At 45.4% G+C, this 27,551-nt stretch overlaps 1 long non-coding RNA gene across 1 annotated transcript in view; it reads left to right on the top strand.

The window, feature by feature from the left end:
* Positions 1-24,673, top strand: part of LOC144819393 (uncharacterized) — a 152,202-nt gene extending 127,529 nt beyond the window's left edge. Inside the window, exon 5 of the long non-coding RNA XR_013607340.1 lies at positions 24,437-24,673. This is a non-coding gene — a long non-coding RNA (uncharacterized LOC144819393). The remainder of the gene's footprint in view (positions 1-24,436) is intronic.
* The last annotated feature ends 2,878 nt before the right edge of the window (positions 24,674-27,551 follow it).

Here is a 27,551-nt window from a genome sequence, read left to right as displayed (position 1 = left end):
AGTGACGTTGGGGCTTGTAAATATGCCTCTGAGTATGCGTGATTGGTGATGAGGCAGATGACGACACAACTCATCATAGATATTTGAAATATGCGTCTCTAGTTGGAAATGGTTTGAACCTTTGTCCAAATAGGAGCCCTTCTTTCTAGTCAGGATAAGGGGGTATACACTCCTAAAATAACCCCTGCTCACCCCCTTGGAAGCTTAGCACCAGCAGTCAGGCTTATCTCAGAGGCAGTATGCGAAGCATTCACACTTAACCAACAGTAATACAGTGAAAACACTACAAAAGGACACCACATGAGTTTTAGAAAAATAACCAATATCTATCTGTGCAAACAATACCAAACCAATAAACAACCAACATACAGTAATCAAAAATAGGCCCTTTGCAAGTTCCTTGAAGTCAGTAGTTCCGAAACAACAGAATCCAACAATTCTGGCTGACCGCGTCGGGGCGGACCAGTGTTAGTGTCAGCAGACTCATAAACAATACCTTTAGTCCCAGCCGACCACGTCAGTACGTTTCGGTCGTGGCAACCTTTGCGGTTGCAGTGTGAAGCGTAGTAGAGCAGCATGCAGTGTCCTCAAGTGGCAGTGCAGGCAATGGCTCGGTGACAGGTCGCCCAGCGGCGTCAGTGAGACCAGGGCTGCGGTGTAGAGTGATGGAGTGCTAGTGGTGGTGTTGACTGGTCACGGTGCAAGCGACAGTGCCAGTCGATAGGAGCTGGCGTCAGTCGACCCAGACTGCAGCGTGGGATGGGGCGGTGTGTCGTGCAACTTACGAGCGGTGCCCCCAAGCCATGGTGAAGTCACGGGTGTCAAGGTCAGCGGGTAGACCAGGGCAGAAGAGTAAAGCGAGGAGGTGCGGTGTGCAGTGCCCACAGGTCACGTGAAAGAAGTGGCTCGGTGGCGGCGGCGGTCCTCGTCGCCGGTGGGACCAGGGTTGCGGTGCGATTGCATCGATGCCCTCTGCAGTGCCTACTGTGTCAGTGACAGTGTCAGCTTCTTTCCACCTCTGTGTCAACTGAAGCCCACGGTTCCAGAGGTTAGAAAGCCAGAGGTAAGTGAAGTCTTTGCTGTCCCTGAGACTTTATGAACAGGTGGCAAACTCTATTTGAAGCCCTTCGAGATACTCAGTGACAAGTGAAGAAAGTTCAGTCTAGTCCTTTCACTGCCCAAGGCAGAAGCAGCAACTGCATGCCATCCCAGCAAAGCAACAACACAGCAAAGGTAGAGTTCTTCCAGCTCTTCTTCTTGGCAGGACCCTTGATCTAAGTTCTGGGACCCCTCCCAATGACTGTCTGAGGAGAATTCACATCTCCAGCCCCTGTCACTCCAAAGCCAAGCAGTCAATCCACAAATCAGCAGAGGCACACAGGATGGCTAAACAAGAAAATACCTACTTTCTAAAAGTGGTATTTTCAAACACAGGACATAAAATTCATCTTTACCAAAAGAGGCATTTCTGTATTTTGAGTTCAGACATACTAAACTCCATTTCTCAATCTTGTCCCAATGGGAAGATATACTCGTAAAATGTGACAAAGTATTCCCCATTCTATTCTATCCTATGGGACAGATTGCCTTTCAACTTTGAAAAAGGAATTACACTGTAGTACACTATCAGGACATGTCACACACACCAGGATATGTCCTACCTTTCACATACACTGCACCCTGCCCATAGAGGTACCTTGGGCCTACCTTAGGGGCGACTCACATTTAACAAAAGGGAAGGTTAGGGCTTGACAAGCGGGTGCACTTGCCAGGTCAACATGTCAGTAAGAACTGCGCACAGACACTGTAGTGGCAGGTCTGAGAACCCTTTGAACGGCTGCCCGTGTAGGTGGCACAATCAGTGCTACAAGCCCTCTAGCAGCATTTGATTTACAGGCCCAGCCACTCTCAGTGCACTTTACTAGGGACTTACCTGTAAATCAGATATGCCAAACATGGAAAAACCAATCCATAATCAATTTACAATAGAAACACTTGCACTTTAACACTGAACAGTAGTGAGAAAGTGCACAGAGACAATAAACCAGCAACAACAGTGTCAAAACTGGGGAGTCAGAAAGCAAAAAGACAGGGGTAACACGCAAAAGATGCCAGGTCTAACAATGGATGATTGAAGATTGATACTAGGAGAAGTGCTCCAGAGAAGAGGCCACCGGCTTGTGGCCACAGTGTCTGTAATTGCATTAGTGAACCATAGTAACTCCTCATGAGTAAAACTGGACATGGACCTTTAGGGAAGGCGTTTTCTCCGCAAAACCCTACGAACACAGTGAACGCGTGCACTACAAAAGAACACTCTCTATGACGATCGAGATTTTATGTGGACCCTTTAACAAGGAAAATATCCTGTTCAATTTGCCCTAAATTTCTGCTGAAAGATCCCTGAATTTGAGTTCCAACCTATTCCTTGCTGCAATTCTTCAAATTTGAGTTACTTCAAACACAACAAGCTACCCCTTGCAGTATCGTAATTCGTTTTACCATCTATACAACTGGATAGAAGAGTGTGAGATTATTCCACAACAGGATATTGAGTATTCCACTCCCTTCGGAGAAAATGAAAACAGACAGGGGTCTCTCACTCTTTTTGAAGAAGATTTATGCTCACACTTATGAAATAATCATAACATTTTGGAAATAGGAGGTATACGCTTCATGGGGATAGAATATGTCACCTTACATTGAAGAGGGGGAGAGCTGGATAAAAAAATAAGAATTTGAGAAACAATTTTGGATTAATGAATTGCAAACTGTCCAGTTTGGACTGAATATTGATAGGGAACTACATGCACTAATGTAAGTAAGAATATGGATGTGTGATTGTAATCACAACGATTAGCTGAAAACCTCAATACTTAAACACTTGGATGTCAAAATAGTTATTACTAATAGTTGAGTGAAACACTTTATTATTTGTTATTTAGAACAGAGGGTGTTATCACATCTATTGCTTAGAGAAATCAATGAGGATAATCTTTGAGGGTGTCAATGTAGAAGATACCAGAGCATAAGGGCACCTCACAGTATATTATAACCAGTGTGAGGAAGCAAGGGATCTAACTTTGGCATGATAAATTGATTGGAAACATAGCTATAAGTCCAATCATTTGTTATATTACGTGTTATATCACTTTTGAGTTTATTGTACTCACCAGATTTCTGTTGTTAATATTGGAAGCTATGTTGGATACAATCGCAGAGTTTGGATACGTTTTGAAAAAGGTCACTAATATTAAAATGAATTGACTGGATAAGAAGAAGCTGAGTAGTACGAGGGAAAGTGCTAAAAATAGACTACCACATTAAGCAACATGGGTTCATCTTCCACACGGTTAAATCAGAATAAGGATGCTCATGAAGAAGGACTAATTAATTTAGTGGAGGATTGTATTTTGGTGACACTGTGGAATGAATATTCCTGAATGACTTACATCGGTAATTACAGTTGAACCAGATAAGAAAACTATGTTGATTTTCTGAGAACGGTTCACTTAATTGAATTCTCTACTATTATTGTGCCCGGAAGAAGTTAATTTGTATGTGCACAAAACTTGTTTGCTCTTTTCACTGTGTGCATGTGAAGCATTTTAAATAAAATAAAATAAAGAGAAGACTTACAATCATAAAAAAAATACATTTGTTTTAGACTCTTTGTGATGATGTACTGTGGTGCACCTCTGAATTGATTTTTAGGTACCTGAGTGTCTAAATGGGTTATTGATTAATTGTCTGAGTACCTGTATGGGTGCCTGAGTGTCTGTGTGGGTGGGTGAGGGGATGTGTTACTCCCTGCATGGATGTATGAGTGGGTGCATCCCTGGGTCTATGGGCTCATGAGTGTACTGTATGGGTGAGTGAGTGTGCGTATGGCTGTGCCGGTGAGTGAATGTGTGTCTTACTGGTATATGGGTGAGTAACTGCATGTGTGAAAGGCAGTATATGTGAGTGTTGGAGTATATAAGTGACTGTATATGTGAGTGAATGATTGCGAGAGTGGCTATATGGGTAAGGGTGTGCTTGTGTCATTGACTATAAGGAGAGTAAGTATTTGTTAGTATCTGTATGAGTAGTGAGTGTGTGTGTTACTGTATGGGTGAGTAAGTGGCTGTGTGATTTAGTGTAAATGTAAATGCCAGCATTTGTAAAGTGCACAGCTACCTCCGATGGAGGTGTCCCGGCGCTGGGGGCCATCAGGAAGATTAAGCAAGCTATTGCCCAGAATCACATGGTGCTGGGCTAACCTGCCACCAGAGCCGGGGATCGAACCATGAACCCTGTGGTCCGGAGTCAGGCACCCTGGCCGCTGTGCCACAGTGAGTAGGTGTGTGAGTAGCTCTATGGCTGACTGATTGTGAATGAGTGGCTATATGGGTGTATGAGTGGATATATCAGTGGCTATATTGTTGAGTGACTGGCTGTATAAGTGCCTATTCGGATGAGTGAGTGAATGTGTATGTAGACCTATGAATCAATACGTGGCTATCTACGTACTGGTATTGGTGTGTTAATGGTTTCAAGAATGGTAGTCTGAAATTTGGAGTGGGTGCATGATAGGTTATATTGGGGTGTGAGTAGGCGCATCAGAAATTATGTGGATGAAGTCATCATTGATGTTATCAGTGAAGTCATCAGTGTTGTCATCAGTAATGTCACTGACCATGTCATGAGTGATGTAATATGTGACGTCATCAGCAGCTCATTGCGGCGGCACGAGTTATAGTTGCTCAGCTAACTATAACAGCTGAATTTCTCTGATTTTGTACGAGTGAAATGTCAGACTAACTATAACGTCCCTGAAACCGGTGGTTTTTTCAGTGAATTTCTAAGATTTTTAAATGCTAATTTCTAACTATAATGTAGTAGTCGCGTTTGCAGAATGGTGCAGAAAGGGTGCTGGGCCTCTGACCAGCGCTCATGAATTCCGCTGCGTACGACTTACAGGAGATACCAGGAGGGCTTCTTGGCCCCCAAAGTCCCTCAGGAGTAGAGTGGACATCATCCCTCAACCCGTAGTGTTCCAGGAGGCACATTTGCCGAGTGGTGGAAAAAGGGGGCGTGGTGCCCGAAGACCTCTTAGCAATCCCACTGTGTGGCACTTACTGGAGGTAACAGGAGGGGTAGTTGGACCCCAAGGACAACCTTAAGGGCACACTATCCCATCTATTACCTTCAGTAAGTCCCACTCAGCAGCATTGGTAAGTTCTCATAGCAGGCCAGGCCCCCTTTGACCACCAGTCTGCAAACGTGCTCCCTGGCGCGCTCTTGGATGGGGATTTAAGTCCCCTCGCTGCTGGGGGTCCTTAGGGGCCAACTAGCCTACCTGATACCTCCAGTACGCCCCAGATAGTGGGATTGCTGAGAGGTAGACACAGGCCACGCCCCCTTTCTCCACCATTCTGCAAACATGTCACCTGGTGCGCTCTTGGTTCGGGAGGAAGTCCCCTTGCCTCCTGAGGGTCCATGGGGGCCACCTAGCTCTCCTGTTATCTCTAGGAACCCTAGGGGGTCAGGGTGTTTCTACCCTGCCCCCTTTTCTTCATTTGTAGTCTTTTTTCTTGTTACTCGGCTGCCAACACTTTCTGGTTCGAAGTGTTAGCAGCCAATCAGAGTCAAGCTCATGATCTGGAGGGTTTGTGGATCCACTGCGGTCACCAGACATCAATATTCTTTTTATTTTTCAGGAACTGCTGAACAGGTTTAACCTCTTGCATGCTCATGACGAGCTCAGCTCGTCATGAGCTACAGTGCTCCTGTGCTCATGATGAGCTGAGCACACGCACCCACCCACACCCACACACACACACATGCACACAATCCACTGACGTCAACAAATCCTCAGCCACTTGTTATGGCGGACCACGGTGCAGGTGTGAACCGATATATCATACAGTCCAAGGTCTGTTTTTTGTGGGGAAAAAAACCTCAACGATCCTACAAGGTAGTACCAATCCTTTATTGGCAACTCTACAAACTCCTGACGCATTTCAGAGACAAACTCTCAAGAGTCAAGACCCAATCACCATATTTATCGTGATACAAAACAGTGCAATCGGCATAAGCAATGGACAACATTTCTCACAATACTATTCAGTCTACCTGACAACGCGTGCCACCTTGGCTTAGTTCAAAGTAATGGCAACACTATATACTCGCATATGAAGTATGTAACTAAATCAAGAAGAAAACATTTATCATTGATGTAAAATAGGGGATGATGTATCTAGCTTCATGATAGTCCAATTAAGCTGACCACTTAGTTTATGAAGACAACAGTTTAACATTTATATATCAGTGATAAGTAGGGGCCCCTGTGGTATGCCTCACCTCTATGATAAACGTATTATTATCAGTATTTAAACTCTTGCTCCATGACATAGTTCGAGTTATGTAGATGTATCACAGTACAGCAACGCTAATATGCGAGTTAAATATATTAATGAACTTTGGACATTTTGCGATATTACTAACCGTGTGATTGGCTCTGGATACTTTGCAGTAGTCTTCTTGAAGATGATCTGATCATGTGATGTGCTCACTATTAGCCTACAGGGGGTCCAACTTATCACGGGGATTTATATTTTGATTATAGCAGATAAAAGGATAATTGTGAAAATGTAATACATCTTCCTGCTGTCCTTTTCATCAGACAATTGACAAGGATTGACCAAATGAAGATTTTCTACTTAGGACAGGGGATGAATATATTGTGGGTTGGTCAATCGTCTAGGATCTCAACCCTGTGTCTCACGTCCCCTGCTCTTTGTCTCGAGATACCAAGAAATTGGTTCATAAATGTGATAGTACTGGCTGATCCAGGCATATTTCTGTTCTACATGGTCATAGGGAAGATGTCTGCTAAAGAATTAATATGCCATCTTTTAACTATGCAGCCGTTGGTGACGGCAAACTCTGCTGCTGTGCACAGGGTGGCTGCCTGATGTACCCGTCATGGACAGCTGATTACTAATTGCAGGCTTTACCTTTTTCTGCGTCCATGGTCTGGTGGTTTTGGTAATAATGACCCGTGATTGATGTATGTGCATAATTTATGGCCTCTCGCTCTACACGTTTTAAAGGCCATTAGATCATTTGCCTCCTAAACATCAAGTGAGGCAGACCTCCTCAACAGTTGCTGCTCATTTCTTTCTACTGGAACCCACAATGGCTGAAGGAGTAGGTAACATGCCATCAAACTTCACTACTAAACACCTGAAACTTGGAAGTCCTGGCAGAGGGGGCCCAGGCCAAGTGCAGCCAGCTATATGGGCGAGCAGAGAGTCAGGTAAACTCCACACTTGAAATTAACTTACATTTATATTCAGTTAGATATAAAAAATATTGTGAGCAACTTAACAACCTTAACCTAAGGTTTTAAAAGTCATATCCATTATAATATTAATGTTTCAAAACTCTATTATGTGCCGATTGTGAATTACACACAAACTACTGTAAAACCACATTGTATTTTTTTTTGCCTTGTATATCCGAAATATATTCATTTGCTGACTAGATTAATCCATATTTGTTTTTTAAAAATCAGAGAAACAAAGTCTCCTGTTCGACTGTCCAGCTTTCAATGTTACAAGCCAATGCCTGACCAAAAATGCACAGCTATATCTTTTTCTTAGAAATATATGTGGTTCGAACATTATTTTAGTTCTGAGTACATTTTTTATTAATCCAGTAGTCCTGGCGCCAACCCTATTTTTACTCTACATCAATGATATGATTGAGGCCCTTAAAAAAACTAATCATGACTCCCCGGAAATGGGAGGTGAGCATATCTGTGCGTTAACTTTTGCCGATGATACCATCCTGCTATCTCAAACACCTAGGGTTCTTCAAAACCTCTTAAATGCGTTAGATGAGTATTGTAGGCAAAAGGGGCTTGAAATTAACCCGGTAAAAGCAAAGTACATGACCATCAGACCCCATAAATGTTTTAAAAATAAATAGCAGTTAAATGAAGTAATTTTGGAGCGCGTTCCAAACTTCATATATCTTGGGGTTACCATTGACTCCAACTTTCATGGAACCCCCAGATTACGAAATCTAAATCGATTCTTATACAAGACGCAACTCTAATCACAAAAAACATCTTTTCTCCCACGTCGAAGGCGATTACACCTGCACTGCAAGTATATAAATCTAGGGCCCAAGCAGCTGCCCTATACGGCTCAGAGTTATGGGGTGGGGTGCTCTCACGAATAACTATAGGAGAAAGTATAATCATGAGGAGGTTCACTGCCCTTCCGCAAAATACACCGGTGATCCCTCTTATGTTGGACCTAGGTATTAAACGGATCGAGCACAGGGCTATTTGGATGACCCTCTTGTACTGGATTAGAATATGGACCACCGAGGAACTGCAAGTCTACAGACAGGCACTAAGCGAATTGATTACTCTGGACGCCTTAGTTACGTTCCCTTGGTTGGTCCATATCCGCAGATGGTTGTTGAACTTGGGCTTGAGCAGGTACTGGAAACATCCGGACTTGCTCGCCCCTGATTCCAAACAGGAATGTAAAACCATCTTCTGGAATTTTATAGAGGGAGTGTTACATCAAATTCTAGTCATGGGTCAATCAATCAATCAATGCTTTTGTAAAGCGCACTACTTACCGGTGAGGGTTTTAAGGCGCTGGAGGGGGGGGCGCTACTGCTCGAAGAGCCAGGTCTTGAGGAGTCTTCTGAAGGTGAGTAGGTCTTGGGTCAGCTGAAGGTGAGTGGGGAGGGTGTTCCAGGTCTTGGCGGCGAGGTAGGAGAAGGATCTGCTGCCGGAGGTCGATCGTTGGATGTGGGGGACAGAGGCGAGGGCAAGGCTGGCGGAGCAGAGTTGGCGGGTGTGAGCGTAGAAGCTGAATCTGCTGTTCAGGTAGGCTTGTCCTGCGTTGTGGAGTGCTTTGTGTGCGTGGGTGAGCTTGAATGTAATCCTCTTGTCAACGAGGAGCCAGTGTAGGTCTCTCAGGTGGGGGGTGATGTGGCTGCGGCGGGGGACGTTGAGGATCAGTCGCGCGGAGGCGTTTTGTATGCGTTGTAGTCGGCTCAGGTGTTTGGCTGGGATTCCTGCGTAGAGTGCGTTGCCGTAGTCCAGTCTGCTGCTGACGAGGGCATGTGTTACCGTCCTTCTGGTTTCGGTTGGGATCCACTTGTAGACCCTGCGGAGCATGCGGAGGGTGTTGTAGCAGGAGGAGGCGACGGCGCTGACCTGCTTCACATGAAGAGGAAGTAGTCGAGGACGAATCCTAGGTTGCGTGCGTGGTCGGTGGGTGTCGGTGCTGTTCTCAGCATGTTCTGCCACCACGAGTCTTCACATGCTGTGGGGGTGGGTCTGAGGATGAGGACCTCCGTTTTGTCCGAGTTCAGCTTCAGGCGGCTGCTCCTCATTCAGTTGGTGACGGCTTTCATTCCTTCATGAAGGTTGGTTTTCGCGGTGTGTGGGTCTTGAGGGAGAGAATGAGCTGGGTGTCGTCGGCGTAGGAGATGATGTTGAGGTCATGCTGGTGGGCCAGTTGTACGAGGGGGGCCATGTAGATGTTGAACAGCGTCGGGCTGAGGGATGAGCCCTGGGGTACACCGCAGATGATGTCGCTTGCTTCAGATCGGAAGGGTGGGAGGCAGACGCTCTAGGTCCTGCCGGCGAGGAAGGATGTGGTCCAGTCGAGGGCCTTTTCTTGGATTCCTGCTTCTTGAAGGCGGGTCTTTAGTGTGCGGTGGCAGACCGTGTCGAAGGCGGCTGACAGGTCCAGAAGGATGAGGGCAGCTGTTTCGCCGTTGTCCAGTTGGCGTCTGATGTCGTCTGTGGCGGCGATGAGGGCTGTCTCGGTGCTGTGGTTCCGCCTGAATCCGGACTGGGATATGTCTAGGATGTTGTTGTCCTCGATGTGGTGGGCCAGTTATATGTTGACGACTTTCTCGATGATTTTCACCTGGAACGGGAGCAGGGAGATGGGCCGGAAGTTCTTGAGGTCTTTGGGGTCCACTTTGGGCTTCTTGAGGAGGGCGTTGATTTCGGGGTGTTTCCAGCTGTCCAGGAATATCGCTGTCTCGAAGGAGGTGTTGATGACTCTCCGTAGCTGGTGTACGATGGTTGCGTCTGCTTTGTTGAACACGTGGTGTGGACAGGGGTCTGAGGGTGATCCTGAGTGGGTAGAATTCATTACTTTGCGAGTCTCCTCGTCGGTGACGTTAGCCCAGGCGGTCAGCAGGTGGTTGGTGCGGGGGATGTTCGTAGGGATAGTGGGGTCTGGAGTGGTCTGGCCGGTCATGGTATTGAACCTGTCGTGGATGTCAGCAATCTTGCGTGGAAGAAGGTGGCCAGAGAGTCGCACAGTTCTTGTGAGGGCGGGATGTCGTTGGTGTTGGCGCTAGGGTTGGAGAGTTCTTTCACGATGCTGAGGAGCTCTTTGCTGTTGTGTGCGTTGTTGTCCAGGCGGTCTTTGAAGGAGGATCTCTTGGCTAGCCTGATGAGGTGGTGGTGTCAGCGGGTGGCGTCTTTGTGGGCTTTGTGGCTGTCTGGTGTGTGTTTGTGAAGCCAATTCTTTTCCAGTTTCCGGCATGTGCGTTTGGAGGTCAGGAGCTTGTTGGTGTACCAGGTGGCTCTCTTTCTGGCATGGCTGTTGGAGGGTTTCTTGAGCGGGCGAGGGTGTTGGCGCAGTCATTGATCCATTGTCGCAGGTTGTCGGCGGCGGTTTGTGGGTCGGTGGTGTCGGTGGGTGGGTTCTGGGCGAGGGTGGTGGTCAGCTGGTCCTTGGTGATTTTGCTCCAGCAGCGGCGGGGCAGCTGTTGGGTGTGGTGGTGTGTTGTTGGTTTCTTGAAGGTGAAGTGGATGCAGTCGGTCCAGTGGAGTTCGGTGGTGTGGTGGAAGGCGACATGGGCGCTGGTGGAAAAGATGGGGTCCAGCGTGTGTCCGGCTGCATGAGTGGGCGTGGTGACGAGTTTTCTGAGGCCGAGGTTGGCGAGGTTGTCGATCAGGGTGGCGGAGTTGGCGTCGTTGTTGTTCTCGAGGTGGAAGTTCAGGTCCCCGAGGATGATGTAGTCTGTGGAGGCGAGTGCGTGGGTGCTGGCGAGGTTGGCAATGGAGTTGCTGAACTGAGCTCAGGGTCCGGGGGGTTCAAGTTCAAGTTCAAGTTCAGAAATTTGTATAGCGCACTACTCACCAAGAGGGTCTCAAGGCGCTTGAGTGAGGGTGGGTGCACTATTTATCGAACAGCCAGGTCTTAAGCTGCTTTCTGAAGGAGAAGTGGTTCTGTGTAAGGCGGAGGTGAGTGGGGATAGAATTCCAGGTCTTGGCCGCCAAGAAGGAGAAAGTTCTTCCTCCCATGGTGGATCTATTGATGCGGGGGATTGCAGCAAGGGCTTGATTGGATGAACGTAGTTGACGGGTGGGTGTGTAGAAGGACCAACGTTTGTTGAGACAATCGGGTCCTAGGTCGTAGAGGGCCTTGTGTGCGTGGGTGAGGAGACGGAATGTTATTCTCTTGTTGACGGGAAGCCAGTGGAGATCTTTCAGGTGACCGGAAATGCGTGCTTGACGGGGGATGTCCAGTACGAGTCTGGCTGAGGCGTTTTGGATGCGTTGGAGTTTTTTCTGTAGTTTGGCTGTGGTTCCGGCGTAAAGGGTGTTACCATAATCTAGTCGACTAGTGACTAGTGCGTGGGTGACAGTCTTTCTTGTTTCGGTGGGGATCCAGCGGAAGATTTTTTTGAGCATGCGTAGGATGTTGAAGCAGGATGATGAGACGGCGTTGACTTGTCTGGTCATCGAGAGGGAGGAGTCTAGGATGAAGCCAAGGTTACGTGCGTGGTCCGTTGGTATGGGTGCGGTTCCCAGGGCCGGTGGCCACCATGAGTTGTCCCATGCAGAGGGGGATGGTCCTAAGATGAGGACTTCCGTTTTGTCCGAGTTAAGTTTTAAACGGCTATTCTTCATCCATTCGGCTACTTCTTTCATTCCTTCGTGTAAGTTGGTTTTGGCGGTGTTTGGGTCTTTGGTAAGGGAGAGGATCAGCTGGGTGTCGTCTGCGTAGGAGATTATGTTGAGGTTGTGTTGTCATGCGATGGAAGCGAGGGGACTCATGTACATGTTGAAGAGGGTGGGGCTGAGTGATGATCCTTGTGGTACGCCGCAGATGACTTTGGTGGCCTCTGATTTGAATGGTGGGCGGCGAACTCTCTGGGTTCTTCCGGCGAGAAACGAGATGATCCAGTTCAACGCTTTTCCTTGTATTCCGGCGTTGCTGAGGCGATGTATGAGGGTGCTATGACAGACTGTGTCGAAGGCGGCGGAAAGGTCAAGTAGGATGAGGGCAACTGTTTCTCCGTTGTCCAGAAGCTTTCGGATGTCGTCTGTAGCAGCGATGAGGGCGGTTTCGGTGCTGTGTTTGGCTCGGAAGCCGGACTGTGAGGGGTCTAGTGAGTTGTTGGATTCGAGGAAGGAGGCGAGTTGAATATTGATGGCTTTCTCAATGACTTTGGCCGGGAAGGGGAGGAGCGAGATGGGGTGGTAGTTCTTAAGTTCAGAGGGGTCTGCTGTGGGTTTCTTCAGGAGGGCGCTGAGTTCGGCATGTTTCCAGCTTTCTGGGAAGATAGCGGAGTTGAAGGAGCAGTTGATGACGTCGCGAAGATGGGGTGCGATGATGGAGTCTGCTTTGTTGAAGATGTGGTGGGGGCATGGGTCAGTTGGCGATCCTGAGTGGATGGAGTTCATCAGGCGGATGGTGTCTTCAGTGGTGATTGGGTTCCAGGCGCAAAGGTTGTGAGAGTGCTGTTTTGGTTCGGAAGTGGGTGGAGTGGATTGTTCTTCGGACAGCTTTTCAAAGCTGTTGTGAATGTCGGCGATTTTGTTGTAGAAGAAAGAGGATAGAGAGTCGCAGAGGACTTGGGAGGGACTGATGTCGTTGGAGCCGGCGGTGGGGTTGGTGAACTCTTTGACGATGTTGAATAGTTCCTTGCTATTGTGGGCGTTGTTGTCGAGTTGATCCTTGAATGCTGATTTCTTGGTGGATCGGATCAATTGGTGGTGTTTGCGGATGGCGTCTTTGAAGGTGGCCAGGTTGTTAGTGGTTGTGTTTTTTCTCCATGTTTTCTCGAGGGTACAACATAGTTTCTTGGATTTCTTAAGGTCATCGTTGAACCAGGTAGCCTTTTTGTTACCTTGTTTGATCTGATGGTTTCTAACGGGTGCTAATTTGTCTGCGCTGTGAGTGATCCATTGCGTGAGTTTGGTGGCAGCTAGGTTTGGGTCTGATGATATGGTGGGGGGGTTTACGTTCAGTGATGTGAAGAGTTGGTCGGTGGTGATTTTGTTCCAGTTTCTTCGAGGAATAGGTTGTGGTGGGATGTGGGTTGTGGTCTTTTTGTAGCTGAAGTGTACGCAGCTGTGGTCCGTCCAATGGAGAGTTGTGGTGTGATCGAAGGAGATGTGTTTGCTGGAGGTGAAGATAGGGTCGAGCGTGTGTCCGGCTAAGTGGGTGGGGGTGTCAACAAGTTGTTTGAGTCCGAGATTGGTGAGGTTGTCCAAGAGTGTGGTGGTGTTGTTGTCGTTATTCTTTTCCAGGTGGAAGTTGAGATCTCCCAGTAGGATGTAGTTCTCGGAGGAGAGGGCATGTGGGCTGATGAAGTCAGTGATGTCTTCGTTGAATTGTGTGCGGGTTCCTGGTGGTCTGTAGATGAGGGTGCCTCTAAGTGTGGTCCTGGGGTCGGTGTGGATCTGGAAGTGAAGGTGTTTGGCGGTCGCGATGTTATCGTCTGAGCTGGTCGTAATTCGGATGGTGTTCTTATGGACGATGGCGATGCCTTCTCCTGTTTGGTTGGTGCGGTCTTTTCGGATGATCTTGTAGCCTTCCGGGATGGCTATGGCGATGTCGGGCGCTGATGAGGCGTTCATCCAAGTTTCTGTAAGGAAGGCGACGTCCGGCGATGTAGTGTCGAGTAGGTCCCAGAGTTCAGTGGCGTGTTTGTGGACCGAGCGGGTGTTCAGCAGGATGCACTTCAGGTGGTTAGAGTCGGAGCTGAGTTTGGGGGGGAGGATTTGGCGTAAGTCCTGATGCAGGTGAATTTGCAGGAGTGGCAGGCGAATGGTCCGTGGGTGTGTCCTGGGATAGCTACGCAGCATTGTGGTTTGCGTTCGGGGTTAAGTGCAAGGAGAGTAGCGGCGTCATACGTTATGCGGGTGGGATGGGTATAGCGGGGGCCAGGGGTCTGGCGCTGGGCGCCGTCCAGGCACGGACGGGCGTAGACGGGCTTACCTTTGGCGTGCCTTTGGCGCGCATGGGGCGCGATCGCTGCGCGTGAACGCTGCGCGCGGGGGCATTGGTCATATGTGGATAGTGGAGGGGGAGGGGCGAGGGAGGGTCAGCTGGGAGGCGGGTGCGGGGTGGAGCTACGGGCAGAGAAACACAACAAACAACAAAATGGCTGCACCAGTGCGAAAACGAAACTGGGCGAGACTGGGGCACAATCGGAGGAACAATCGAGCAGAAATACTTTAAATTAAAACAAAAATAACAGGACAATGCGCAGGTAGAAATAAGCAGCGCTACATATGTAAATTGCATAAAGCAGGCAGCGGCAGCAATGCGGGGGTGAATTAGCGCAATGAGAGGCAGTAGAGCGAGCGGAGCGCAGAAGCGGTGGTCAGAGTCAGCTGGCAGGTGCTACGATACCGCAAATTTGCTTCAGAGCGCTCAGGTATCTCAGATCATCAAGCCTTGGGAGCGTGGGGGAGCGGCCTCTACTGAGCGAGTCAGGAGGGTCACAGCGCGGGGATGGAGGTGCTGGTGAGCAAGTATCTGTGGGAGGGTCAGCTGGGAGGCGGGTGCAGGGTGGAGCTACGGGCAGAGAAACACAACAAACAACAAAATGGCTGCACCAGTGCGAAAACGAAACTGGGCGAGACTGGGGCACAATCGGAGGCACAATCGAGCAGAAATACTTTAAATTAAAACAAAAATAACAGGACAATGCGCAGGTAGAAATAAGCAGCGCTACATATGTAAATTGCACAAAGCAGGCAGCGGCAGCAATGCGGGGGTGAATTACCGCAATGAGAGGCTGTAGAACGAGCGGAGCGCAGAAGCGGTGGTCAGAGTCAGCTGGCAGGCGCTACGATACCGCAAATTTGCTTCAGAGCGCTCAGGTATCTCAGATCATCAAGCTTTAGGAGCGTGGGGGAGCGGCCTCTACTGAGCGAGTCAGGAGGGGTCTGTAGATGAGTGTTCCTCTGAGGGTGGTGTTGGGGTTGGTGTGGATCCGGAAGTGCAGGTGTTCGGCGGTGTTGAGGGTGTCGTCTGCATGGGTGGAGACCTTGAGGGAGGACTCGTGGACGACGGCTATTCCTTCTCCAATTCCGTTGTTGCAGTCCTTGCGGGTGACCTTGTAGCCGTCTGGGATGGCTATGGCGATGTTGGGTGCCGAGGAGCCGTTCCACCAGGTCTCGGTCAGGAAGGCTACATCTGGAGCGGCGGTGTAGAGCAGGTCCTAGAGCTCGACGGCGTGTTTGTGTGCGGAGCAGGCGTTGATGAGTATGCAACGGAGGTGGTTGAGTCCGGACCTTGGTGGTTTGGTGGTTCTGTCGCAGGTAAGTCTGCAGGTGCGGCAGGAGAAGGGTCCATGGGTGCGCTTCGGGGCGGCCTGGAAGCAGGTGTGGTCTTGTCCGGGGTTGAGTGCGAGGAGGGTGCAGGCGTTGTAGTGGAGTCTGGCATCGTGGTGGGCGTGGGGTCCAGGGGGTCTGGCGCTGGGCGTGGACCAGGCATGGACGGGCCCAGACGGGCTTGCCTTTGGCATGCCAGCGGTGTGCCCGCTGCATGGCCGCGCAGCGGCCACCATAAGTAGGGGGTGAGGGAGGGCGGATCAGCTGGGAGTGGGCTCGGCAAGTGGGCGGTAGGGTGGGCGGGGCCACAGGGGACGCAGCGGCGGGAACGAGGGTGTGAGGCGAGGTGAGGGGCGCGGGGCCTCAGGGACGCAGCAGCAAAAAACAGGAGGCTACAGGGTACAGAAGGAAATGGGGAGCAGCTAAGAACAAATACAAAAGTGGAAACAGGAGCAAAAGAGAACAGAATCAAAACTACAGTACAGACAGTACACTCGCAATTACCCACCCTCCACAGGGGATACCAGGACAATAGCAGGCACGAACAGGCAACGGCGGATGGCTGAGAGGCAAGGGCGCAGAGAAGTGGAGCTGGGCGGCGTGTGAAGCGACCCTCCTGCAAGCAGGGTCAAGGGTCACTTACAAACCAGTTCTTGAGCCTCAAAATCAGCCTCTCCTTTGAACCCTTTTTAGATGAGGTTGAACCCCTCCTTGCTAAAATGCTGTATCTAAAATTTAGATACGGCACGCTGCAAATCAAGACATTTACATCTGGGTGGGGGAAAAAGGATGGTGAGGAAAAAGATTGTACATCCACAGAGTGTCCCCTGGGAAGAGATGAGTATATCGCCCATGTCTTATTCTTCTGTAAACTATATCAAATCCCTAGGAAAAAATTTATTAAATCCTTGGGTAGGAACCTGTGTATCAGGATATACATTGAAAGGTTGCATATTCTTAAGACAGATACCTCTAGATTGGTTGTATTTGGAATGAGCAGATTTTTATTGGCAGCCAATTTTATCAGAACAAAGCAAGGTTTAAGGTTTTAATAAGTAATGTAATTTGTCAAATCATGATGCTTCGGTTTTATCTAAGGATTGTAATCCTATACATTTGTATTTGCACATAATGGTACCAAATATCATTGTAGCCGATTGCTTAAATCCACAATTAATGATAAATCTGTATTAGGCACTTGCACTTTATGTATTTAAGATTCTGTAAATGGAGGGGGCGTGGCTTACGCGCCGGCGAGTAATGGCGCTGCCTCCGTGAGCTCTGTGACGACGCGGGAATTGCAGCTGTTTTACCGGTACTTTCTTCGCATGCGGAGACCAGCAAGTGGCATCCCTGCACGGCGGAACATGGTCCCCGTGTGTTGCACGATGCGGCGGCTCTCCTGAATGCCGCTCTCACCAGTTTTGCCGCTAACTATCCCTCGGCTGCTGTAGGACGCGAGCGGCCGCCATTTTGTGCCGCCGAGCTTGCGTTCCGTTTTCCTTTCACCTTTGCCGCCTCAACAGCCTGTTGTTCTCCTGCTGCACCCTATGGACATATTTTGATGAGGTATGTTGTAGGGAACATCCATTATGCTCCTACTCTACCTCCATGACTTTTGGCGCCGCAGCTCTCTTCATGGCTTCTACTTATATTAATACTGAATAGCGGCGGCCATTTTGTGGTGTTTCTTGCGCAATGTTCAACAACTTCCTCTCCTCTACATATAATCCTCTGTGGAGTACCAATTGATCCCTTTGGGTCTCATTTAATATGGACGCTTTGCTGTTTCTCTACTGCCATATTCCTGGTTGGTTTTCTGACTGCGTATTGAATTGATTTTCGCTCCATTTCGACGCATGTCCTGTGGATTTGAGGTTTTGCTTCTCCATTGCTCCTTATTACCTCTTCTATGACCTCTTCATTCCAGTGCCCCTTCTACCTCTACATATAGGGTCTCAACTTTTTGCCTATTGCGGTGTGACTTCCATTCCTGCGGTCCTCCTAGTTTGCCCTTCTGCTGCCATCCTGTCTCAGAACGTGGGTCATGCGAGATCGTCTGTCACCGGTACCACACCGAAACGCCTTAAGAATGACCCTCCATCTCCAATTCGCTCCTCTCCGAACCCTGTGCTGGACTCCATCCTAGAAGAGGTTTGTGGCTTACAACCATTTATGGTGGCAACTAACGAGAAGCTCAAGCAGATAGAAGAGCGTTGGGTTGTTATGGAGAACAAGGTTCTACAACTAGAACAACGCATCAGTGACGTCCAGGATGTATCTACGAAAATTCCTATTCTTGAAAAGGAGATACAGCAGTTGAAACTTCACACAGAGGACCTTGAAAATCGCAACAGAAGGAATAACCTTCGTATTTATGGTGTTCCGGAGTCCCTTGAGGGGGCCGACATGGTGTCCTTCGTCCGCAAATTCCTCTATGAACTTTTGGAACTCCAACCAGAATCTACTCCTCTAAACATACAGCGTGCTCACCGTTTGGGCCGGCCCACGTCAAACCCGACCAAACCTAGAGGCATTATCCTGCTTTTTCTTGAATTCACCGAATTGATGACTGTTCTTAAAGCTGCGAGACTGAAACGTCGCCTCCTCTGGTCGGGCCATAACATCTTTATTGCCCAGGACCTATCAAACGCCACGAATGCTCGTCGCAAGGAGTTCCTCAATCTACGACCACATATGAGGGACTTGAATATTCAATATGGAATCCTACATCCTTGTCTCTGCAAAATAACTCACAACGGTCGTTCCCGTACATTTGATGATCCTCTGAAGCTTCGAGAGTATCTCCGAACTGTTTCTGCTTCCTCTTCCACCATGGACACCAATGACTGAAAATGATTCTTTTCTATTTCCTGCACTCACTTATCTTATGTCCTGACGACTGTTGTGGCCTTGTCCTGGTCTATTCCTTGTAATTCCTTACTACAACTTCTGTTCTTTTTGTTTATCTCCTATCTATATTCCCGCGTTTTCCTCGCTCTGTGGGGTTGGCGCCTTCGCCGGCGTCTCCATGCTCCTAATGTCTTGGTCTTCTCTTTTCTCTCAGATCTGGCTTCTTTGCCTTGATCTGTTTGTTATCTTTCTCCTTCTCTTTCTTTCTTCTCTCTTTTTTCTTTTCACAGGCCAGGCATGTTTTCCCCATGTTCATTTATGTTCCATGTTCTTCTTTGTGTACCTATCTTCCTTTCTCCTTGTTACCTACCGTACTTTTCATTGCTCCCCTTCTTTTTTCCTTATGCTTGAAATGCTCATTCGTCTAATGTTTCTCTATATTTACCCGAATTTCCTTGCCTTTGTTCATATTTGGTATTTGGTTCTCATTTCTAACATGTTTGTCTCCACTGTCTCTCCTTGTAGTTGTTCACCCGCAGTGTATTGGACCCAGCTGTTATCCTTCTACCTTGTCTCCCATCATGTGTAATTTTGTGACGTGGAATGTTCGTGGTCTTGGAAACCCTGTTAAACGTCAAAAGGTACTGTCCCACTTATCCAAGTTAAATGCTCAGATTGCTTTTCTCCAAGAGACTCATTGTACAGATGTTGAATCCTTGAAACTTAAGAGGGCTTGGGTGGGTCAAGTTGTATTTTCTCCTGCTGTTGATAAAAAAGGTGGTGTTGCTATACTATTTCGTAAAGGTTTGGATGTTCAAATTCTCTCCTCTCAATCGGATGATGAAGGTCGCTGGGTTATGTCAAAAGTGGTTATACTTAACAAAACGATGGTACTTCTAAATATTTATGGGCCTGTCCGACCAGATCCTAAATTTTGGTCTGACATCAAAGTCCTTATTTCCTCTATTGACTGCCCTAACATTATCATAGCTGGTGACCTTAACCAATTGTTAGATCCCTTTTCAGATAGACTGTCTTCCTCCAAATTCCACCCTGATAAGACACATAAATCCTTTCAATCAGCCATTGCCTCACGTCCCCTTTTTGATGTATGGAAAACATGCAATCCGAACTCACTCGAATATACATTTTACTCCAATGTTCACCACACCAGGTCCAGAATTGACTATATTCTAGTCAGCAAATCCCTTCTCCCTGCGATTCAGAACTCCGAAATTGGTTCTATTTTTTTGTCGGACCATGCACCTGTTTATGCCACTTTTGACCTAGCTCAAACCTCCTCCTCTTTTAACCGATGGAAATTTAATACTTTCCTTCTCTCCGATTCTGTCTTTATGTCTAAAGTTAAAGATTTCATCTCTGAATACTTCTCCCTCAATTTACCTCATGACACGTCTGTCTCGAATAATTGGGATGCCTTTAAAGCTGCCTTACGTGGTTTCACAATTTCATATGTTTCTAAAAAGAAAAAACTTAACCGCGCTAAATATATCGCCCAACTCTCCAACATCAAGACCCTAGAACACTCTTATTTTTCTTCCAAGAATCCTGACGCTCTCCTCCACCTTATCAAAGCCAAATCTGACCTCAATCAACTTGCCACGGTTGAAGCTTGTAACACCCTTTTGAAGATTAAATCTAAATTTCATGGGGGTCAAAATAAAGCTGGGAAAATGCTCGCAAATTATCTCAAAATTAAATCTGAACGAAAATCAATCGGCCCCATTCTCAACGAAGTAACCAACACCCTGGTTTCTTCTGATGAGGATATTGCACAAGTATTCCATAACTACTATAAACTCCTGTATACTGATGATACGCATCCTGATGATGATGACCTCTCCTGTTTTTTCAAAGACCTACCCCCTCCCCCATCTCTCCCTACCGAATTCCATCAACTAGAGTCTGAAATTACTCCTCAGGAAATTCTTAAGGCCATTACATCCCTAAAGAAATCAAAAGCCCCTGGCCCAGATGGTCTCCCAATTGAGTTTTATTCCAACATGCACACTATTTTTGTTCCTCATCTGTTACAACTTTTCAACTCCTTTATTACTAATGCCAAAGCCTCTGGATCCTTTTTGGATGCCCTAATAATCATAATCCCCAAGCCTGACAAAGACCATTCCTTGTGTAAAAACTTCCGTCCCATCTCCCTCATTAATTACGATTGTAAAATTTTTGCCAAATTTTAGCTGCCCGCCTTGAATCCCTTATCCCTCTGCTTATCAGCACTGATCAAGTTGGTTTTGTGAAAGGTAGACTTGCTGCTGACAATGCCCGTGTTTTTGCCAATATTATTTCACATAGTAAACGTTTTAAAGCCCCCCTAGCTGCCTTATCCCTGGACGCTGAGAAAGCGTTTGACCGTATTAATTGGAATTTCATGTTTAAATCATTACAATGGTTTGGGTTTGGCCCCTCCTTCATTTCTTTAGTTAAACTACTCTATTCTGCTCCTCGTGCAAGTGTTTTTGTCAATAATCAATTCTCAAAATTTTTCGCCTTAACCAGAGGAACGAGACAAGGCTGCCCCCTTTCCCCTTTACTTTTTATTCTTTGCCTTGAACCCTTTCTCATTAAAATCCGCTCTAACCCCCTAATTAATGGGTTCAAATTGTCATCGTCTGAGACAAAAATTTCGGCTTATGCCGATGATGTCCTGGTTTACATGGCTAATCCTGTTTCTTCCCTTCCTCCATTTTTGGAAGAAGTCCGCTTATACTCCTCTGTTTCTGGATATAAGCTTAATCTCTCTAAAACGGAGGTCCTACCCTTAAACTCATCCTGTTACCAATATATGTTTGCGTCAACTGATTTTGCCTGGTGTCCCTCCAAGATCAAATACTTGGGTATTTGGTTTTCCTCTACTTTAGGTGACACACTTAAACTGACCTTTACCTCTCTTACTCAAAAAATTCAATCACTTCTTCAATTATGGTCTCCCCTTTTTCTTTCATGGTGGGGTCGTTTAGACACCATTAAAATGATGATTTCCCCACATATTTTATACACTGTCTCCATGCTTCCTGTGAAAATCCCTCGATTATATTTCAATCGGTTGAACTCCATTTGCTCTAAATTTCTGTGGAATAATAAAAGACCTCGTATTGCTTTACATAAACTTATACGCCCGAAATCTGAAGGTGGGGTTCGCTTTCCTGACTTTCAGTCATACCACTCTGCCTTTTTAATAAAACAAGCTTTCTCATTGGCTTTCAATTTCAATGATACCCCTCTGCCCAGATGGATTGCAATCGAACGGTCCTTGTTAAAAGATTTTACTTTCCAACAATCTCTTTTTATGTCAAATTGTTCATTCCTGACTACTCACCCTGTACTGAAATACTCACATACTCTATTGCACACTGTATTCTCGAAAGACTCATCCCCCTTACAATGTTTTCTTTCTTCTTGTGTATGGTATAACAAATATCTTAAGGATAAGGGTAAATCTTTTTATTTCAAGTATTGGAAAGAAAAGGATATTATGTTTGTATACCAATTTTTCTCTGATTCCTCCATTATTTCATTTTCTGTAATGCAAACCATGTTTGATTTACCTGTACACTTTCGCAAAGAATATGACATTATTACTTCTGCCATTTTATCTCATTTGTCCACCCTTCCTCCTTTTGATCTCCTTCCTTCCCTTACGCCTACCACTCCTCTATATCCTTTGTTTACTCAACAAATCCCTAAAGCTGCTCTAATTTATAAACTGTTATTAGATACTGTTGGTCTTAGACCTAAAACCGTTATTGAAACTGTTTGGGAAACTGATTTATCTTTCTCGTTATCTGTTGATGTTTGGGATCGCTTATGGTGTAAGCTGTTTAAGACTTCGATTTCAGCTCGTATTACTCAATCACTTTTTTTTCTATACCATAGAGCTCTTATTACCCCTGTAAGCATAACAAAATTCTCCCCTTCCTCCTCCCCCCTTTGTTGGTCCTGTTCCTCTCACCCTGGCACGCTCACACACCTCTTGTTTGAGTGCCCCTCTGTTCTTACTTTTTGGAGCTCAGTTTGGGATTATTGCATGCGTATTTTTCTTTTTTCTGAACCATTCTCAGCGCTGCACGTTTTTTTAGGTTCCATATCTGATGTTTTAGACTTACATTCCTATAATGCTAAATTATTTGATCTTTTCATTGCAACTGCTTTCAAAGTAATTTTGTCTTGTTGGAAGGATAATACTAAATTGTCTGTGCATACATGGTGGAATTTCATATGTGATGAGCACAGAATTGCAATTGCTTCTTCTTCTTCTGTCGCTTTAAAAATGAAGTCTGACCTTATCTGGCTGCCTTTCGCTACCTTCTTATCCTCTTCTCCCCCTCCCTAACCATCCCTCCCTCTTTCTCTCTCCCCCTCTTTTTTCTTTTCTTTTCTTAACTTTCTCTCTTTCTTCCATTTTCTTCCTTTTCATATTTTATCTGAACCATTTTTCCTCTCCATTTATCTCCTATTGCTCTCTCATATTGGTTCTGATTTTTGTCATGCTGTTATATTATGATGTACTTTTTTTTTTTTTTCTCTTAAACAAAATAAAACTTTACTAAACTGAAAAAAAAAAGATTCTGTAAATGATTTACCTACCTTCGATATAGAACAGTAATTGTTATCTTGAATTTTGAATTTAAATTATTGTAATTAAGATGAGATTGCAGGCTCCATGTATTGCAAACACCTACCTATATGCTGCTAAAATTATAAAATTGCACTTTAGGTACTCCAATGTCAGGCACTGTGCACTTTAAAAATTTCTTGTATTTGCTGCTAAAAAATGTGAGATTTTAGAAATTGCTTTTCAATCGGAATGACGATATATGTTTGTTTTTATATCTTTTAAAAGTAATGTTTTGTTTTTTTACTTTGATTATTCTGTGAATCGAATAAAGATGCTTAAAGACATTAATCCAGTACATCAATAATTCATACATAATGTACTCCTCTAACATTAATGATTAATAAGAAAACACGGCAGTTGGGTATGGCCCCATTTCTAACAACAACATTTAAAATGTGGGCCAAAAATATATTGCCAGCAAAGTTTGTAATGTTTTAAAACACAAATCAATCACACATTAGTTAGGGCAATCAGGATCTTCTTTTGGCCTGGGGAAGCTTTGTGGTCAACCAGGGCAGGAGCAATAAGAGTGGAGTTTGTGAGAGTTTTAATGTGAAAATTGTTTCAATATCATAAGTTTTAGGACTGACACTATCACAATCATGAGAGACCCTGGCTATGGAAGCTTATTTTCGAATTCCTAAATCAATGGTGAAGTTCCTTTAAACAATTCACCGTGCACTCGACCTTAATGATGACATGAAATGTGTTCTTTTGTCAACTGGGAACTCGCTGACATTTTGAAAGGATTAACCTGTAATTAAAATAAAATTGTATAAAGTTACTTTTTTATCGGAAAAGCTACTCCGTCAAACTGAGACATATAGGCCACACCCATAATTAGAAATCGTATTGTATATATACTGTAGATGGTCTATCCTTCACATTGTCATAGAGTAACTTGGCCTACATTTTTTTTAAATGTCACTGAATATGAACTTTAATGCCATCACACAAAGTTGAGTGATGGCCAAAGTAAATCTATCATTAACACTTTTCAAAACAATAATATAAAATGAATCATAATTTGTCAATTGATTCAGATTTTAGTTGCTCAAAAGGTCTACCCACCTGATTACATTTCCGCCTGCTTATCTTTTACATTGTTAAGTCAGACACTTGGAATAATGTGGATGGTATTTCTGTCACAGTTGTAACAAAGTAATATCTCAAATGAAATGTCAAGCTGCACCAATGTATATTAATAAAAAGGAAAAATACATTGACATAAGTATGTTTGCTAACTTGTGTGGCTTAAGTAAACAAAAGTAATGATGCATTTTTGTGTATTTGTTTTCTTATCTCATACTCTGTAGGTTAGCCCCGGCAAGAAGAAAAAGTCCCGGCAAGCCATTGTCAGGTAAGTGCACCAGCAGTGTATCTTTAAGAGCAGCAGTATCCACTGCAGGAAATTATGGGAGGACCTTCGAATGGAGAACCACCCCTCATTGGCTGACAAAACTGGGCAGGTCACCCCAGCAAACGTATGCAGCATATTCTGACAGTGTATTACCCTGACTTGATTAAGAAGCAGAAGGCCATGGAGCAGTGACAAGGGGGTAAGTGTATTCATCAGAAAAAAATATGTGTGTTATTCTTAACCATTCTTTCCAGTTTTCAGGTTGAAATATAAAGCCCCAATTGTAAAAGTTTAAAGAAGCTCCTATTTCAAATACCATAGGATACACATGACTTTGCCCCAGATTTAGAGCTTTGATCAGAGTTTGGTGGACAGGACACTCCATCAAAGCGTGGCAAATATCCCACCCACAGTATTACAAGTGCCAGTCATGATACATCTGCCAGATTTATGACACAGTATCCTTTCCCCCAAACTGTAAATAAGGTACTTGGAGTTTGCTGGACAGCTGTTCTGTCACAAAATTGATAGATATTCTGCCAACCTTATTAAAAGTTAGAATACATACAATGCAACTAATACATGACATACAGAGGACAAGATACCTGTCACATATGAGTCATAGTAACATAACCTTCAAACTATAAATGAAGCATAATGTAAATGCTGTTTTTGTCCTTTGCTGATGCCATATCTGGGTCTGATGGATTAAGCCCTCAAGTGAGACTTACACTCCTGTGTTATACGTAAACAGATTGGACATTCTTATATCTATACTGAACCTATGAAGTGACACAACTGTGTTTTTAAATATTATTATTATGCGACATGAATATTATACCTGTGCCAGTATAATAGGCTGTATTTTAAATGAGATATCCAGGTCCTGGGCAAGTGTATGAACACACTTTTGTTACAGAAGCAGGTGCCTTAGGTATAGACATACACCAAGTTTTTTTCTTTTGGTACATATTGTTGTGGAAGTGTAAAAGCAGATATGTAGAAATGTGAATGCTGGATCTGACCTATGAGTATACACCATGTGTGGCACATTTCTGTCAACATTATTTCAAAGAAAAAAATACCAGTATGTGCCCAAATTTAATTTTGCTATTTAGACGTGTCTATTAATGAAATGGCAAAAAAGACATGGACCATTTTTCAAGTGTATTAAAGCATCATTAATTTGTAATGTGCTAGCCAAATAGCATGTTATTTGAATGGATTAGGCCTTTATTTAACGTTAGACAGATGGTTTCCACCTTCACAAACATAGCGGAAATCCCGCCCTCCTTATTACAAGTGTATTATTATTATTTTATTTTAATTATTTTATAAGTTTTATATAGCGCAAGCTAGACCCGGGAGTATCAGAGCGCTTTACATACACAAGGGAAAACAAGTTGAATTACATAGCAGGACATAAGGATGCATGAAGATATAAGCAAACATTATAATTAGGCTTAACAGTGAAGGGGAGAGAGGAAGCTCGGGAGGTTGAAACAGTCAGATAACCACCTATCCTTGACAGAGAAGTGAGCAGGGAGTCAGCTAGGTTATTTAAGTATAGGTTCATTGACTTGAACGGTAAAGTATTTCTTGAGGGGAAGGAGTTTCAGGTCCGTTTTGAAGCAGGGGAAGGTGGGTATAGTATAGGTTCATTGACTTGAACGGTAAAGTATTTCTTGATGGGAAGGAGTTTCAGGTCCCTTTTGAAGCAGGGGGAGGTGGGGTTGCATCTGAGGTCTATAGGGAGTGAGTTCCACATCCTGGGTACATTACCAGAAAAGGATCCGGACTGAATGGTTCTCCTTTTGGTGAGCTGTTTAGGTCGTTGGGGGAATGTGAGTGAAGGATTTTGTGTGTGATGCAGGCCAATTTGTAGATACATCTACCTTCAATGTGAAGCCAGTTGATACAGTAAGCTATCCGCCAAATTCCAAATCAGGCCCTTAATTAACTGCAGACTTGAGATTTGTCAATTAACAGATATAATGCATAATCTGGAATTTCGCAGATGAGTAGTTTGTCACAAAAGTGACAAATATTCCATCCGCCTTTTTACAAGGGCTGGATAATATCCATGACATGTGTAATTCAGCAATAGATCTTCCAAAATCAAAATAAGGCTGTTTATGATATCCCATTGTTTGCCCTTTAATGAGATTAGTATGGTAAAATATTTTATGTTTGGTCTTCTGTGATTTGTGTACCTTTTGTCATTGACCTCTGTACCACGTAACTGATGTGCGCATTAGCACCTCTGGCTTCCTCTGAAGCAAGCGACAGAGACTCCGGCCAGACTTTGGGAAAACAAAGGAGAGCCGCTCGGAATTAGAAGATGGAGCCACTGGCACGAGGGACCCAGGGGCAATGAGGGCGATGGGACTGGCAAGGAGCCTATTACAACATCTGAATCCATAGCCTCCAATTCATGCTATCTCCTTGTGTGGATGATGAAGCAACAAAATTATGTTCCATCTGTTCCTGTGTCCCTCACTGCCATTACAACCATCAGTACCCTTTCCCCCTGTCCCCTGGTTCAAAACTGACACCCAGTTTGTCAATGGGTTGGGGTCTCCTTTGCCCTGAGCACCTCTCCCTCTGTCCCTATTCAGCTATCACTGATATCACAGGATGCACTGGAAGTTCTAAAGAACCTCTCTGTTGGGCAGATGGCATTGTTACATGCTGTTTAGTGTCAGTCAGCAACTCGCACACATGCTTTGCCCTATCTGCCTTACAGGGAGGTTCTCTCTATCCAAGTGCCGCAGCTGATCCAAGTGCTCATGACACACTTGCCCCTATTCCTCCTTCTGCCCCTATTCTCCCTCTAACACTAATTTATTCCCACATTCATCCAAAGCCATCAGACAATTCAATCACATGCCCCTGTGCAAAGTCCTGGCCCGTTCTATAGACCACACCAATCTCACTACCAACCCTCTTCCATTTCTCCTGTCCGAAATATTGTCATACACACACTCTCATACCACAAAAACTCACTAAACCTGACACCATCCATTCAACCATAAACAGCAAACCCTCCTCCCTTTAACAAAACCCTGAAA

This window comes from Lissotriton helveticus, chromosome 2_1 (genome assembly GCF_964261635.1).
Source record: "Lissotriton helveticus chromosome 2_1, aLisHel1.1, whole genome shotgun sequence".
Classification (NCBI taxonomy): Eukaryota; Metazoa; Chordata; class Amphibia; order Caudata; family Salamandridae; genus Lissotriton; species Lissotriton helveticus.
This window is presented reverse-complemented; position numbering and strand designations above follow the sequence as displayed.